This window comes from Heliangelus exortis, chromosome 23 (genome assembly GCF_036169615.1).
Source record: "Heliangelus exortis chromosome 23, bHelExo1.hap1, whole genome shotgun sequence".
Classification (NCBI taxonomy): domain Eukaryota; kingdom Metazoa; phylum Chordata; class Aves; order Apodiformes; family Trochilidae; genus Heliangelus; species Heliangelus exortis.
This window is the reverse complement of record NC_092444.1, coordinates 494,627-512,074: the sequence shown is the minus strand read 5'-3', so window position 1 is coordinate 512,074 and position 17,448 is coordinate 494,627.

The window sequence follows — 17,448 nt, the reverse complement described above, 5'->3', positions numbered from 1 at the left end:
GAGGGGTCAGTCCTTGTTGCTGATTAGTGCCTGAGGCCCCCAGACCTGCCCAGGACACAGCAGAAAACTCCTGGAAGAGGCAGAGCCAGGTCTCGATCAAAATGTCAATGACACTCAACTGAAAACACGGGGGCTGCTGCTCTACTTTGACAAGAGCCCAAGGAGCATCCTCTGGCTCGGGAAGAGGCACGGCTGCCCCGGGGGGGTCTCCTCCTGCCCACTGGGGTTCTCTGGGGGTCTGGAGCCTCTCGCAGCTGCTGGGCTCTGCCCCATGACAAACACAAAGGACCCGAAGAGCACTATGGACTCCTCTCCGGTGACCTCCAGCTCTGCCGCAGGCCCTGTCACCTTCTCCCAAGTTTTTGGGCAGCAGTGCCAGCTGATGGAAGCAGGTAAGAGAGGAACGTGTGCTGTGTACAACCTCAGCACCCTACATCTCCCCTCCTGGGTGCAAGGTGTTTAACCCCTTCTTTCCTCCTATTTACCAAGCTCTTCCCCAAATCTGGTGTTTTCCTGTTGCATTTGCAGGCCTGCCTCAACTTCTCCTAAAACCACTGAAAAACTTAAGTGTCCCAGTAGTTACAAATAGGAGGCAAGGGTTGGGATGACTGTGCTCTTTGTGTTAATATAAACTGGATCAAGCTGCTTTTTGCCTGATAGTGGAAGTCACCATCATATTTAGATGTGCACACAACATGTAGAGCAAACTTCCCAATTTCAAAACACTGATGTTCAGACTGGAGGGTGATTTGCTGTTTTGAAGGGTGACTGCTGCAATACAGAGCACCTCTAGGTATTGAAGTCTCTGCTTAGTTCTATGGAATTTAAGGTATTTGGTTTTTGTCCTCTGCTTTTCATGCCTGTTTGTGTACCTAGAAGTTCTGTTCCTTTTTCCAGTTGTTTTCATATATTCATAACATCTCCACAGATGGGCCTGTTGTCTGTGCCTTCTGATTATTGGGGAAGGAGTGTGTAATGTAATTACACCCAGTTTTTCTGGGTTTGCCTCTTGATTTTTCTTATTTGCTTTGCACAGGTGCTGGGAAGCATTTAGTGTGTTGCTCTAGGATGCTCTTCCCAACCTGAGCTCTCAAGACTAATAATTGGCATAATGAATTTTACACAACTGACTCTTCCTATCCCTGCTTGCAGGTCTGTCTGAGAATGGATGGATTTATTTACTTATGTCTCTGGAGAAAGCCTGGTTTGTTTGGGTTTTGATGTTGTTGTTGTTTGGGTTTTTTTGATTTTGTTGTTTTTTGTCTGTTTAATTTATTTATTTATTGTGGTTTTTTGGGTTTGTTTGGTTTGGTTTTGTTTTGTTGCAATTATACCCTACCAGCACTTGCTGTAAATTTCTAGGGCTCATTTTACTCAAAGGTACTGGTACTTCCTTATTACTGTCTATGATGGAGAACATACTTGCTAAGACAGATGCACCAAAGTGTCCCATCCCTCTCTCTCTTTTCTCCCCAGCCAATGCTGTAGGTAACAGTGTTTGGGTTGTAGTGTTTCTGTTTAAGTGGTGAGACCCAAAATATTGTATGTCACAGTTTTGTTGTAGAACTCCCTGTTACTTCTGTTGAGACTCTTGTAGTACATTCACTGGTTGGGTTGGGAGAATGCCTTGTTAGCTGGCAATTATTCAGTTAATGAAGCCCATGACTGTGCTGCTGCCTCCAAGGAAATGTCAGGCAGTTTTTCCAGAGACTTTGGTATTAATCTTTTGTGCTATATGGCCTGCTGTGGATTTATGTTGCCAGATGTTACACATAGAGGAGAGGTGTGAGCAAACCCTGGTCCTGAGTGAGCAAGTTGGTTTCCAAGTCAGACCAACCAGGTGGGAGGATACAGGTGGTAATTCTTGTTTTCTTTGTTTTTCCTTTCTCTTTCCTACAAGGAACTGCCAGAGAGGAAGCCTGTGAACCTGGGGCTTTGGAATGCCACTTCAGTAACTTAGCCATAAGAATTTCTTCCTTCTGATGGACCATTTTTATAGGATTTTCCAGATGTCTCCTCAGGCAGGTGCAGCCTTTGGGTAGAGGGGGTAACGCAGTGCAAGGATGGCTGCCACGGGAAGCACCAACTCACAAAGCAAAGGAGTATGTTGAGTTACATTTATATGAGCTTTCTGTTCTTATTGGCCATAACACTATATATTCAGCATATCTGAGAGCAGAACCTCAGTTGATGTGTTAGTGGATGTGTCTGTGTTTATAGGGCCCAAACTGCCAATGTTCTCTGTCATTTTAGCATGGGCATGAAAGATGCCCTAAGGAAACAGGAGTGGATGCAGGTTGGGTTAATTAGCTGTGTCCTGTGGCACTGAACAAATGACATCTGGGATAGAGCCATATGAGGGCTCTGCATCATGTATGAGTATGGAAGTGCCTTTATAAACCATAAAAGCAGCTCTTGCCCCTGGTGGTTCTTTTGCAACAACAATTTCCTAGGAGCTCTGTGGGGTCAAGGTCTCACCTGTACAGAGCAAGGCTTATAGACACTCAGAACCACATCACTGTCACTGGTGACATTTGGACTTTTCTAGTAACACCATGATGTTCTTGAATGATAAAGGTCTTGGCCTTAATTAAATGTCAAACTATGAGCCTGGAGAAATGCTGAACTCTAAATAAATCACAGATTTGACAGCACAGCTTTCATGTACCACCTGGAAAGAACTTCTGTTTTCTATGGCTCCTACCTTGGATAGAAGGATTCTTTTGCTCCGAAGCAGCTGCAGGAAGAGCTGAGCTCTGCTTTCAGAACATGCCTTAGGTTTTATGTAGCAGCATCTGCCCTCAGGGGAGGGAGCATGGTGCCTTGTTCTGTCCCTGATGCTGCTCCTTTCTAACTTGCTCTGAAAAACAAACAGTGCATATCTTGAAAGTTACTTTTTCTCTTGCAAGCTGCATGTCTTCCTGTTTGATGGAGGACTTGAAAAGTTTTCTATGCAGCTGATTCTGCATAATTGGCATAATTCATATGCATAATTTATGCATAGTTTTTTGTAAATTTGCATAATACCCTAGGATGAACTATGGTGATTGCAGTATTAGTCTAAAGAGGATGTTGTCATGTGGGAGCCCTGCTCCAAAGCTGTTTTGCCCTTTGTGCAAGTACTTGATCTTTATTTGACCTCTGAAGCCCTGGTTACTTGTACATTATGTAGGATGCTCTTTTGAAAATCAGTTTCCTATCCTCCTATGCTACCCTGCTGCCTCCTTCCTCCCCAGGGTCCCTATTCCTCAGTGACTCTGTTTGCTGGGATGTGCTCCTTGCAGTTACCTGGAATTTTTGTCCTTAGCCCCACCACAGGAATAGTGCAGATCAGAGCCTGCAGCTGGTTTAACTCCCTGGTTGGGGAGTTCCCTGGCCCAACTCCAGTTTCCCAAGGCAGTAAATCCTTGCTGTTACAGGCATTAAATTTACCTGATGCACGAAAGATCTGTCGGTGTCATCTGGGGGCACAGTGACCTTTCAAGAGAGTGCAGTTTGAAAGAGGGACTGGAATTCCTGTCCAAGATTGCTCAGTGAATAAGGCTTTCATTTCATGGACCATGCAGGTTGGTTGGTTTTTTCATCTAGTCCAACCCAGCTACAAGGTTGATGATTTCCAGTAGGAGTAACTAAAAAAAACCAAAAAACTGGCTTTTCCCAGTCCTCAATCTTCCTGATCTCAGCTGGAAATCCAGCTTGTCGGGCAGTGCTGGAGGATTTTTCTTGTTTGAAACATGGATTTGAAGCTGGCACAGGTCCTTGCTGTAAATTTTGCTAAGACCAAATTGCAAGGCTCTAGTCTTGTTCCATTTGACAGTTCCTGGATTAAAAAAAAAAAAAAAAAAAAAAAAAAAAGTGTTAAAGATTTATGATTGGCTCCACCAAACTAAAAAATGAATGAGATTAAGAATTTGAAGGTTATTCTTCCCCCTGCCCTCCCACAAAGCACTGAATATATGGAGTGATGTCTGATTTCAGTTGAGGGCTGTTGAAGAATAAGGTTTAGCCCAGAAACCACTTTCTTTACTTATGGGCAAATTCCAAGCAACTTGTTTGGCATAATGCAGTTTTCTGGACTTATTGTTGTGTATAATTCTCTGACTCACTGCTCCATTAGACTAATTGTAATTTTCCATTAATTCTTTGGCTCACAGGTGCTGCTGATTTGTTTGCCTCTCAATTTATACCTTCCCAATTAATTTTGCTTTGCTTATGATGCTTATTTGCTCCTTGATGCTGTATTGGTTAATTTTTATTTATTTATTTATTTTTATCTGGCAAAGGCAGCAAATCCTTCAACTGATTTAATCATTGAACAATTCCTTGAACATTTCCTCCTTGCTGATTTAAAGCATTTATCTGACAACCAAGAAACAATTTATGGGGAAAATCTCACCCCTTCATAAGATGTTGAAGGAAATCTGACCTTTCAATTTGAGGCTAAGGAGATGAACATTTAACATCTGTGCTCTCATATTTTTTTGTCCTTTAGTCCCTTGTGCATTTGTTATTTAATTAAACACCAACCAAATGGGATCTGGTTTCAAACCTCTTACATGGAGCTGTGAGGGAACAGAGGAGGGAGGAGTTTCACCTTTTTCCCAAAAGCTGGGGTTAACAGTGTGATGGTTTGAGTGGACCAAGTCAATTTTATGGTACCTGAGGGAGGATCTAGAGGGAGGGTCTTTAGGACCCTGAGGTATCCTGGAGGGGCAGGACAGAGAAGGATCATGTTCCTGCCCATCTCCTCTCATCTTCCATGAAAGCCAGGAGGACCAGAAACTCAACCCCTTCCTGCTGCCTTCTTCCTTGCTGCTTCCCAGTGCTCAGAGGCTTTAGGGAGAGGCTCTGGCTTATCCATTAATTCACCATGTGCTTGGCAGGATTCAGCTCTTCTTCCCACCCATGGACCATGCAAGAAAACAGTTGGTGTAAAATTTGTTTGTATTGGTTGTTTTGAGACCACCCAGAATCCGGGCTGGAAACATGTTCTGTGGTACTTGTTGGTGCATTAGGTTTCAGTGATGAATTTTTCATGGTAACAGGTTGTTTCATTTGCTTTCCCAAGAGAAGACAGTGTGTGTGTTTGTGTGTGCAGAAAAAACGTTATTTCCAAAGATGATTAGAACAGTCTTGGTTAATCAGTGTGCTACAAGTTTTGTAGTTTTGGGGAAATACAAATCAGGTATCAGGTGAGCAAGGTGAGATGAAATCAGGGTTCCCAAGAGCCTGGCCCTGGGTGTTAGACTTGGGATACTCAGATGCTTCATCCAGAAACTGTTAGTGTGCTGGCCAGCCCTGCAGGCACCCAAAATAGGAAATTTAGTGCAGCATTATGGAATTAGGGCCTGAGTGTTACTTCATGGAAATGCAATGGCAAGGGAGTGAATGTTGCTTTTTTCCTTTCACTAAATCTGCCTGCCCTTGAAAATTTCTGTTCCTTCAGGGTAGAGCTACTGTCTGGGTCTGCATCCTGGTGTCACAGGAGGCTCCTGCACCTTGGGAGCAAGCAGCAGGAATCCCAGTGAGGCTTAGGAACGCGTCACGAGATCAGGCACCCATGCACCATAGAACTTTGTATGTGTTGGTGTAGAAAAGAGCTGACTTTTTTATCAAAACTGAAATCCTATTTTTCTGAGATGACAAGTACTGTATCAGAAACAAAGTACTCCAAGAGCCCTTTGAATTTTCTGCTTTAGGGAAGAAGGGGGTAATCGGATTCTCTCCAGGGCCAGCTCCAGCACTTGGAGGAAAGTCATTTAACTCTCCCTAGAAAAGCAGTAAGTAGAAATCCTCCTTGGCAGATGATGTGCTCCTGCCTGAGCTGAATAGATTAAGGGGCCACAGAAATTAAATGGGAAGATCACTAATATTTCTTTGCCATCCAGTGGAGTGAGCTGTTAGTAGGGAAAAGAAAAAGTGACATTTCTGTCTCTCTTCATTTGGTTAACTAGCTCTGTGCTCCCCAGGAGGAAAACAGCAATCAGTGCCTTGTGGATGGAGTTCCCCATGCTGGTTTTACCTCATCACTTTACAGTGTTCTTTTAATCACACTAATATTGTGCTGATGCTCTTTCTTTACTCAGGAAGCAGCTAGTGACCCATGGGGCTGCCCAGGGATCTGAAGGGCAGGGGTACAAAAGGCAGTGTCTACCTAATACTCTAGAAATATTAGTGTGAAGTGCATGAGAAATCAATGGAGATGACATTCCAGGGAGCAGAACAGGGTATAGCAGATTGCAGGGTTTGTAACCTGTCAGTGGTTTTCCTGGTTTGGAGTCGTTCAAACTTGAAAAGCTCATGGGAATTGGGCTGAGATGATAGGTCAGGGGTCTCTTACAGCAGAGCCTGGAGGTTTCTGATGGCCAAATATGTCATGTCCTGTGGGTGATGGATTGTACCTGCTCAGAATAGGGGAGAAAAACAGTATTTTTAAAAAAATTGTATGTAGGGTGTCTGAGTTTTAAAGAAGTAGAGAAAGCTGGACTCAGATGGCAGCTCAATCCACATTTCCAGTGCTGCATCTGGTGTCACACTTCCCAGAGCAGGACTCTGGGCTCATGGGGTCTGATGGGAAAGGCAGTGGAAGCTGGGAGCAGAGCAGGATGCCCAGTGCCAGAGCTCTGCTTCCCACCCTCTCCATAGCCAGGGACCTCCTTGGGCATTTCTGTCCCACAGTGGAGTCCCTTGTGCTGAGCAGATCCAGGTGGATGTGGTTAATCTTCTTAAAACCAGCCCAATAAGGCCAGCTGTGGGAGGCAGGAGGGGGCAGGGGCTGTGGGCAAGCTAGCAAGTATTAAACTGTGCATAGGTACCTCCATCTGTATAGATGATATGCAGCTGGAGGGGTTTACTCTTCAAACTGGGAGGAAAAGTTTCTCCAAAATGCCATCTGCCACTAAGTATCTGAAAAAAAAAACCCAAATCCAGCAACAGAAAACAGAAGGAAAATACTGAAAATATTTTTTTCGTTGCTTAAATTAAATATAAATTGTTCCCTGTCATCTCGATAGAGACTCAATTATTACAGCATCTGTGGGGGAACCACTTGCCAAGTGATTTACTCCTGATTAAATTATGGGTAGTCTTCATCTGCACTCCTGCTGGACAAATTTGGTTTTGTCAATTAATGTTCATGAGTAGCAAAGGATAAGGATATAATAATTTCCTCAAACTGAAAGCAACCATCATATTTTTATGCCACCAAAATAATGAACTGAAAACACGTGTGTGATTAGATTTGTAGCTAGAAACAGGAATTAGTTATCCTTTCTTTCTTTGGAGGTCTTTGAGGCAGTTTTAATGGCCATGCATTGTTAAAAGGGAAGTGGAATGAAAGGCATTAAGCAAGAAATTTGCTTTTACTGTGGCTTTATCCTATTTTACGGAAGGTGGGGATTTTTGATATAACTAGTTGTGTAAGTGGATACCTTTAAGCTGACTAAATTATAATATGAAATAATGGAAGTATTTTACTAGAGCATACTCAGGGCATCAGCATTTTAACTGGGAAATGAGCTGAACAAGGCTGAGGTGTTGCCTCTGTCCTTTATCATCCTGACTAAACCAGTGGCTGTAATGATGAAGTTAAAAATATTTGAGCTTTTCCAAAACAAAACATTCCTATAGAGCTGAAACACAGTCCTCTTGAAATACCCATATGGCTTTGAATGAAATAAAGTGTGTGAAGTTGTATGAGATGGGGGAACTAAGTTTGGGTTCCTTTATGGAAATGAAAGCATAGTGTCATCAGACCTCTGTGTAAAGAGAAAACAGGTTACAACAGAGAAACTGATGGTTTTCTGCAGAAGAGAAAGCAAATGCTGCTGTGGCCCAGCAGCACTGGGCTGCAAAGGAGCACTGAGTTATCAGCTGATACATTTGGGCACTTTTACAATATCATTCAAGACTTAATCTAAAAAACTCTTTTTAGCAGCTGTCAGTGAAGCAGCTAGAGATGGTGATCTTGGACCAAATTGCTGCCAGTCTGCTTAATTATCAAATTAATTCATTTGTTTACGAGCTCTGCATTAGTACAGCTCTTCCAAGGGGGCTCTGCTGCCTGTTGTGTCAGGACTAAATTCCAGGTAATTACATTTATTTGTATTCCTGCTATTCCTTTTCCCCCAACAATGCTATGTGCTCTCCTGTACACATCTTTAACGTGCACCAGTGGCTTTTGGTGCTGTGATCCACTGCTGGGTCCAGGTTATGTGGCCAAAACACCTGGCTGAAACTGCTGCCCTCAACTAAATGATTAAAAAAAAGTAAATAAATGAGATTACAGGCAGTGAGGAGTGTGTCTGTAAAGGCCTGGCAAAGCAAAAGGCATCTTGCAGCAAAATGAAACTTCCTTCTCCCTGCAGCATCTTTCTGCTTGGATAAAAATAGTTCCTGCCCCTGATCTGAGCTGTTCAGGTTCTCTTAGATGTGCTTATTATTATCCTGAGTTTGCAGACACTGAAACAAAGGTACAGCGTGCTTCAGTGGCTGCAAAAATGAAACAGCTCAGCCTCAAGATTTGCCCAAAATAACCCTGAGGATTGCTGAGTGATGGCACCCAGACTGGGGCACCTCTGGGAAGGGGGAGAGTGGGCAGTGCAACAGCTTGAGAGGGCTGGGGCCATCCCGGAGCCATGGGATAGAGCTAAGGGGGGGCTACAACTGGGGGGTTGTAGTGAGGCAGGTGCTGGTCTCTTCTCCCACATAACTGGTGGTAGGATGAGAGGAAATGGCCTCAAGTTGTGCCAGAGGAGGTTCTGATCGGATAGTAGAAGTTTTTTGCACTGAACGAGTGGACAAACACTGGAACAGGCTGCCCAGGGCAGGGGTGGAGTCTGGGAAGAATCCAAGCATGTGTCTAACAGGATAAATCAATGTGTCATTTTTATGACTGCAAAGGAATTGGGCTTCCTCCTTTTTCTTTGCAAAAAAACACGGCAAAGGACTTTTAAAAAAAAAATCTCAGTAGATAAGCCAGTCTGTCTCAGGCATGTCAGTCAGTAGGTGGCTGTGGCTGGTATCCACAACTCCAATACTTGTAGTTTTCTGGAAAAGTTGGGGGTTTTGACTGAAATGTGCTTTCTGCCGTGGTGCTGACCCCCGGTGGCTGCTGGGTTGGTGTCTCCTGCTGCAGTGCATTGATCCTCACTGACTATCTTCAGTTCTTTAGCCTGTTCTTTAGTAAAAGAAGTTTTTGGTGGGTAAAAAATAAATTAAATCTGTTTCTTGGATTGTATTCTGAGAGTGCAAATGTTCTCAAATACACATGAAGTTTTGTTTATGTTTTTGGTTTTTTGTTTAATTTTTAAAATGTATATATTCAGCTTGAAGAATGTGTTTCCACTGGTCTGCTGCAGAGCTGACAACAGTTTGTTTTCTGAGAGCTTATCTTGCAGTTTGCTTTCTGTGTGTGTGTGTGTCAATATGCTGATAAAATCCTATCTTGAAAACCCAACAAGACATCTTCACAAATCCCTATGGATTCTGGTATGGGCAGCCTCAGCTTGATTTTTTTTCCTTAAAAAAGGGAAAGACTTTTTGGGCTTGGAATTACCTTTCTAAATGTCCTCTGTAAATAGATGTAATTTCTTAATTGAAAGCTGAGATTTTCTTGCTCCCCCCTCAAGAAGCAGGGCTCTTGTAAATAATGTGGTAAGTACAGTAAATACATCAAGGGTTATAAATGTCAGCTGCCAGAATTGATACCCTGGGATTAGTTTTCTGTAAGCAGTGAAATGCTGCTTTTGCAGATAGTGAAAGTTTTGTCTTCATGGCAAACTGTAAATGAACAAGAGAGGAAATTTACCATTCATGACTGGTTACACTGGATTAACTGCTGTGAAGATTTAGAGACATGCAGGAAGCCCAGAAAAGGCATTTCAGAAGTGAGATGTTCCATCAGGTTCTGAATTTTGATTTAAAATTTTATATTCCTTAGAATCAGAGGTGGCTGAAATGAGTGCCAATTAAACATAGTTAGTTTTATCCTTCCAAACCCATAAATGCTAGAGCTGCTGCCTTGCTTTTTAAATAAAACAGGGCTTTTTAACGTGTTTTTTTGGTTTTTTCCCCTTCACTTTTAGCTTTTAGAACCCAGCTGAGCCTGGTTAGGTGGAAATGCCTGCCTGCTGTTTGCACTCCAGGACAGCTGTGCTTTCCCTGCCCAGAGAGGGATTTTGTTACACTCAACTTTCATTGTGTTTCACTTGAGATTTGCTACTTTCCTTCTAGTTCATAGAATTAGGGAATCATGGTTTGAGACTGATGCTCCCCCCCCTCCCCTCTGGGGGAGCATTTTGTAATAAGTTAGAATTGTTAATGAGAGAGCATGATTGGAATCGTTTCTTTGAAAAAAGGCTGCGGAGAAATTGTTTGGCTTTGATTCTGCTGCTTGTGATCTTAAGCAGGGATTATTTGTGTTCCAGCTGTCTGTTATCTTTCCTTTTGTCGGGGCATTTGTTACTGCTGTCAGTCCCCAGCAAAATCTGCTTCTTGCAAGTCTCAGCACAGGGTTAATGTTAATGATGGAAAGGATTTCCTCGGGGCTCCACTGTCCTCCTCAGTAGTTTTTGGGCATCTTAGATGGCCAGATATCCTAATCTGGCTAATGCTGTTTCCACTGAACTTTGCACCAAAGTTTTTGATTTATACATCGCCTGGGAACAGGCCAGGAGAGGGAGGCAGAGTACACTGCAAGGCAGAGCTCCCTACAACTTGCGTTCAAATTCCTCTGAATTTCTGGCTGCAGAACTGCACCCAAACCACAGCAGAGAACAACGCTGGAGCTTTGCTGGGCTCCCTGGAAGCCCACGGCCATTGCTGGTGAACATACACTGACAATATGAGCTGCTTGCTGGGGGTTCTCCTTGATTTCTGGCATCAAGTGAAGCTGTTTTGTGGTCCAGGTGACCATTCCTCCATCCCTCCAGACTGGTGGGATACCCCCTGCACAAACTGGATGCTCAAAGTCCCTTTTGCTGGGAGCTCAGGATTATCCCAAGGCTGGGGGTGCTCATCATGGTGTGCAGAATGAGGCTGGCTGATCTGACTCAAATCTGTTTCCAGAAGATGACAGCTCTTGAAGGTTAGCTAATCTGTACAGATTTAGGTTCATTTCAGGGTAATTTAGCTAATTAATTGTAATTTGATAATTACAAGCAGGAGCATTTGGTTTGTCAAATAGGCCACATTTGGTGTAAATGTTCAGCTGTATGAATCATGGGTTGGTGATCTTATCTGCAGGAATTAAAAAAAAAAAAACAAACCCAAACTAAAGAAGAACTAAAAATTTGGAACTCAGCTTTTGTGTCTATGGTTTTTTTTCTATTTTAAGAGTTTACTTAGTTTCATGAGTTGAAGTCTTCCAAAGTGAATAGCAAAATCCAAAGGGAAAGATCAGTCTTAGGTGTAAGTCTACCTGCCATGTTGCTGTAAAAAAGGGGTTTCAAAGAAAAAAAATATATTTGGGCAAACTGTAATTGTAACAAGAATCACATCAAGAACCCCTCGTGTTTTCTGCGTATCAGTACAAATTCATCAATGAGTTTGTATATAATTGTGCTCTGTGTAAGTTTTATTTCTGGCCTCAGGCAACCTTGAAAATTCTTCTGGACTGCATCAATTTAATTTTACTGAGTTTCACATTAGAGCAGATGATCTCAAATTGGCCTGAAGCACATGTACTGTGATGATTACAGGGTTCTGCCTGGTGCATATTTAGAATGGATGCCAGGACAGTCTGACCAAGGAAATGACAAATTCTTCGTGTGATGGGTAAGTGCAAGGAAAATGCAATTCCTGCTTGGTGTTGGTTGCAGTACCCCCAGGAAACATGGAGTTACCCAGGTCAGAAATAACTCACCCTAAAATAATTATGTGATTGAAACTCAGGGCAAGCTGCACACAGAATTTCTTGCCAGAGGAGAGGTTTTAGCCAAATAAAGTTCTGGTGAACAATTACTCTCATAATTCAGTGGTAATCCTGTTGGGGAATTGCTCTCAGTAAGTCTTGTATCATTAATTAGTTCAGCTAACATGAGGGATTAATAGATACTGCAGCAGCCTTGATGAACTGTTATTTATTCCCATTTTGCACCTTGTTTTTTTTTGGGGGGGGGTGAAAGAAAAATCAGGGAAAATGTAAATTGTGTGTGTGGAGGCCTTGGTGTCTTCTGGGTCTGGACCAGCAAGGAGGGGCATTGAACACCTATAAAGAAAGGACTCCTCCAACTAGCTGTGTATTCCCTAAAATCTCAGGAGCCTGACTCCAAACCCAAGTCCTGATGTGTAGCTGGAGGTGTTGGTACTGGTGCATCCTGGACAGCAGCATGAGAGATGATTGCAGAATGGTTTGGGTTGGAAGGGACCTTAAAGGTCCCCTCCCTCACCCAGCTGGTGATGCTGCTGCTGACACAGCACACTGCTTCCTTAACAAGATGATTTTTTGCCTGAGCAAATGCACCTGTGGCCAGGCTGACCTTTCTCCAGCCCTGGAATTAGTGATGAGATTTCTGCTTAGGAAATAAACTCCATGTGCCATATTCTGCTTACCTTACCTGTCTCCCCCTCTGACCCTTTACAAGTCTGAACCATGAGTGCTCTAAGGCATCATCTAGATGAGGATTTGTCATGGCCTGATGGTCTACTCAGCCCTCTCTCCTCTTGTCCCCACGACATGACAGTGTTTTTATGGCTGTCTTGCTGAGCACAGTTAATCAGAGCACTGAGCAATGGAAAGTTCATTGTGATAAGGAACAGCACCCAACTGCAGTCCCCCTCAGCACCCATGTTTCTGTGGCAGTCTGGCACAGTGTGAACCTCCCTGAGGGACAGACTGCAGCAAAAAAAGGGGAGCAATCTGGAAATCACTGGCTACCACTCCAAAACCATCATTGCCTGGACTTTCTTGGGTGTTGGAGGGGACTGATAGGCTGACACATGGCTCCCTTCATTTGTTTTACTCCACAGAAATAAGCCTGTCTGCTGTAAGATGCTTCCCTCAGGGTGTATTTTTTCATGGATTATGAAATGTGTGTTAGGTGTCTGCTGACATTGTTATTTTTATTATTTCTGTTAATGAACAGCAATAAGTATACAATGAGAAAAGTTGCTAGGCTTGTTGCATTATAGTAGAGAGTAATGTGGGTGAAGAAGAGCACTTGCCACGTTTTCTAGGGCTGGTGTGGTTAATAAATGGATGAATAATTAAGTAAACTTATACATAATTTAACTCTGCAGTCTGCAGGCATATGACCAAGCTGGACAGACCTTTTGTCAAGGTGTGTGTATATTAAGCCTTGGAAGAAATGTCAAATATTTATGGAATATTATCTGAACAAGCATTAGTAGTTTTCCTTGCTGAATTTCCAATTAATTTTTCTGGGTTTTCTTTTGTTTGTATTTGTTTTATACCTATCCTTTACTGTTTTAATGCTTACTTCTCATCTTGTATGGTATGATTTCTGTTTTTCTGTGCTTTAGGCTTTACTGTGTCACTCTATACTGTATCATTCCACATAGAAAATTATGCAGAGTTGTACAACCTAGCTGATGGAATTAAATATGTAAAACTCTCTGTGATTGAGGGGAAATTAACTTGAGGTTCTCTTATTTTTTTTCATCCAGACTTTTTTCTTCAACTTTGCACCTATATTTTTTTATTTGCCTTTTATAGGCTTATGTTTTCATATACTAAAAAAAAAAAACCCACTCTTAAATGGATATTGGATAATAATATCCAATTATAATAATAAGAGTTATTGCAGATGTTTTTTGCTCTCCATGAGACTGAGTCATTGGTTTCAGGATCTGCTCCTTGAAGATCCTGAAAGTATTTCAGCAGCTCTGGTTCCCTTTTTCTGCCTGGGCTGGAACTGAGCAGTGAGCAGAGCGGGTGCTGGCAGAGCCATCTCCTCTGTTGTTATGGGAACACGGGCAGTGGGGTGCCAGGGGAGACAGCAGAGATGGTATTTGTTGGATGACACGTAAAATTAGAGCTTGGAAGGAATGGCTTTTTCTTCCTTAAAGATGTTCACACTCTTGCTTTTGCAGTGGTGCTCTGAAAACAAGTTGCCTGGAAATAAAGCTGGGTTTGGAGATACAATCCATGCTGGTTGGAAAATCTGCTTTCCATCCATGCAGTGCTGCTCTCAGTGTGCTGTTAGCTGGGGATGTGCACCCTTTCCACACTGTTACAGTACCTTGCTGCTGTGGGGGATCCACGCCCCCAGCTCCACAGAATGCCTTTTCCTGAGTTCTTTACTGAGTTCCTGCCTGCTTCAGGTCCTGAGATTGAAAACCAGGGCAGTAATGCTGAGCCACTTCCATTTTAGACTGTGATAACAGAGGCTGTTACAAGTGTTCCCTATAAAGCCACTCACATTTTGAGCAGCGTGTCCTCTTTGAAGCATGAATAAAAAAGACAACGTGAAGTCTTAAGGGATGTTTCAGGGTGAGACAGTGCAGACAGGCTGGCTCCAGTGCAGCTGTGCTTTGTAGTCATAAATATTCAGGGACCAGCAAGTAAAAATCCTCACCCAGAGGTGGAGAGAAACTCAGCTCTCTTCTGGATCTGCACAAACCGCAGCTCTTCCCTTCCTTACCTGACAAATTTAGCCTGGCAGATGCTGTGTGTCCTTCACCGTGGCCGTGCACTCAGTCCATAGGCTGCATGGGAAATGTATATGGGAAAAATATACGTGGCTGTAAAAGTTCCTGGCAGTGACCGTGCAGCTCCAAGTCTTGAAGGCTACTTTGGGTGGAGGATACACAAGCTGGATATTCCAAGAGCTTATTTAAAAAGCTTTTCCCTACTTTAAGGCAGGGCAAAGCCCTTTTACATTTTGGACCCCATTCAAGCATGAAGCTCTGAACTGCAGCGAAGTATTTAATTTCATTTATTACCTTTCACTCCATTTTTCTTCTCAAAAGATGTCTAAAACACACATAACATTGGAAATGCTCGAATATGTCAAACTGCAGAAACTTTGGCCTTATACCTGATTGGAAATTCAAATGGAGTTTGCTGGTGTGAATCTCAATCTTCCAACGTACAACACACAAAGCTGAAGGTGGGGATGATGTTGCCAGAAGTCAGCATTTGTGTAATCATCTGCATACATGATTTGCAGCACGGAGGTTTCTAAACAGTATTAGGCCTCATGTTTTAAAGAATAGAATCTGGATGCTTTTTTTTTTTCCTTTGGAAAAGAGTGAGTTGCATTAATGTGTTTTATTTCCAGAAGCACTGAAAATCCTGATCAGTCTCACTACTTGGTGAAGTCCATGGAAGGATTCACCAGGGAGAAGGTGTGGGTGCTTTTTGGGACTCAGAGGATTCCCTTTCCCCCTAGGTCAAAGATACATTCAGCTGCACAAGGGATTTTATGCTATAATTTAAGCATATATTTATTTTTTATGTGTGCTTCTCCCCACAAGACAGAGATTCTGATTGGGTTTCTTTGATCATTTCACTAATCTACTAGTTCTCTTGGAGAGACTTTACAAATGTACTCATACCTTTATTTTAGAAGGGGACAAACAGAATACTAATTAATAGAAACCAGTAATATAATATTTTAGATAATTCAGTTTGTCCTTTGCTGTCAGAGGCAAATGCCTATTTCACTGCTTAAAAGCTTATCAGAAGAAATCACCTTCATGTCAGGGAGAATTATGCCATATGGTAAAGTAATCACAAATGAGATACTTTCTCCTATTGATTATGCCCTCCAGATATCCCAGTAAAAGAATCATTATGTAAAAAAAAAAAAAAAAAATCAAAACCAAAAAAACCATAAATCAGAGTTTTATGATTCCTGGTGGTAAATTTGAGTAACTTTTATTTCTTTGGGAAGATGCAGTATTCCCTTTTCTGCCCTCTCTGTCAAATCACTTTTTTTAGGGGCTGTTTAGTAATTCTGAATTGCAGAGGAGCAGTTGTAAGAAGTCTGAATAACATCTGCCTCAGTGCAGATGAAAAAACATGATGCCCACCATGGTGTAATAGGCAGCAATATCTTTAGGTGTGCTGAAGCTGTGGGCATGGCTGTCCCCCTGGATGTGCCAGTGCCTACATTCTTTTTCCTTTCAACAGCTGCCCTGGGAGTTGAGATGTTGTTTGTGGGCTTCCTGAAGAGGAGCTGTAATGCCCAAAACAGCTATGTAAAAAGGCACCTCCTTATTCCAAAGTCAGTCAGCTTTGACAGAGTTCTCATCTGCTGGCTCTACCAACAAAAGCTGCTTTCTTTCCCCCCCCAGCCCCACCCCTGTTGGTGCAACACCAGCAGTACAGCTGTTGGTGAGCAAGCTGTGGGCTCTTCTTAACTAATGTGATAAAATAGGAAAAAAAATATCCAACTATACCCTTGCCTGAGGAACTTGGAGCATTAAGACTTTTCTGATTTGAAAGTCTGAGTAAGTTTTTCTGGGTTCAGTTATTTTACCTTGGAAAGTTAGCAAGTTAATCTGAGAGCTGAGGAGAGTATATGCTGAAATGGCCATCATAATTCTGGTTCTATTTCCAAGTATATCTGCACTTCTGCTGTAGTAGCAGTATCTGTACCTCTAGAGGTACTTCTGTTATCTGATCCTTCTCCATGCAAGCTAATAGGTTAGCTGCAAAATGAAAAATATTGCAGAAGATAAAAGGAGCTTTTCTAATATTAATCCTTGAAAAATAACCACAGGTATTCTTCCTATATTTACCAGGTAATCCTCTAGATCTGATGCTTGTGCATAGGAAGCATTTATGTATTTTACACAATACTTTGAGATCCAGGAAAATGAAAAGCAGTATAATTACCCTCTGGCCTTTTATCTTTCTGTATCATCCCTGGAGAAGGCAATGATGGGGTAGGGAGCCTTTGCACAGCAGATAATCACAGCCATTAGAGGAAACATTTTACCCAGTTAAACGTGGTACTGGAGGCTGAAATCAGGCAGCCAGGACACTGCCACACTTGTGGGAGGACCCATGCATCAAGCTAATTGCTAAATATTCGATTATAGTTTTAAAATATGCAAAGGGTCCATATTATAAAATGGGGTGGACATGACAAAGAATATGAATGTCTGCTTGAAGTGCAAACTAGGAATCAGCCTTAATTACAAATCAGCAATCAATGCTGCTGAACTTTGAGTATGTTGGTAAATAATTAACGAGTGAGTGCAGCAAAATGATGAAAATTTCCTTTTAAAACTGTATCTTGACCGAGTCCTGGGGCCTTTTAAAAGAGGGGAAGGAGAAAACCATATTTCTGATGGACACGGTATTAAAAAAGTATTTGGTAGTTAAGTGTGAGTGAAGCATTTCCCCACTCAGGTTTGTCATTACCCCTGATGCAGAAGCAGCAGCTGAGGAAGCAGGATCTGTAATTGTGTGGGGGAATATTCACGTGTCAATAAAATCTTGACTGAATGTCACATCCTCTTACTTCCCTGTTTAAA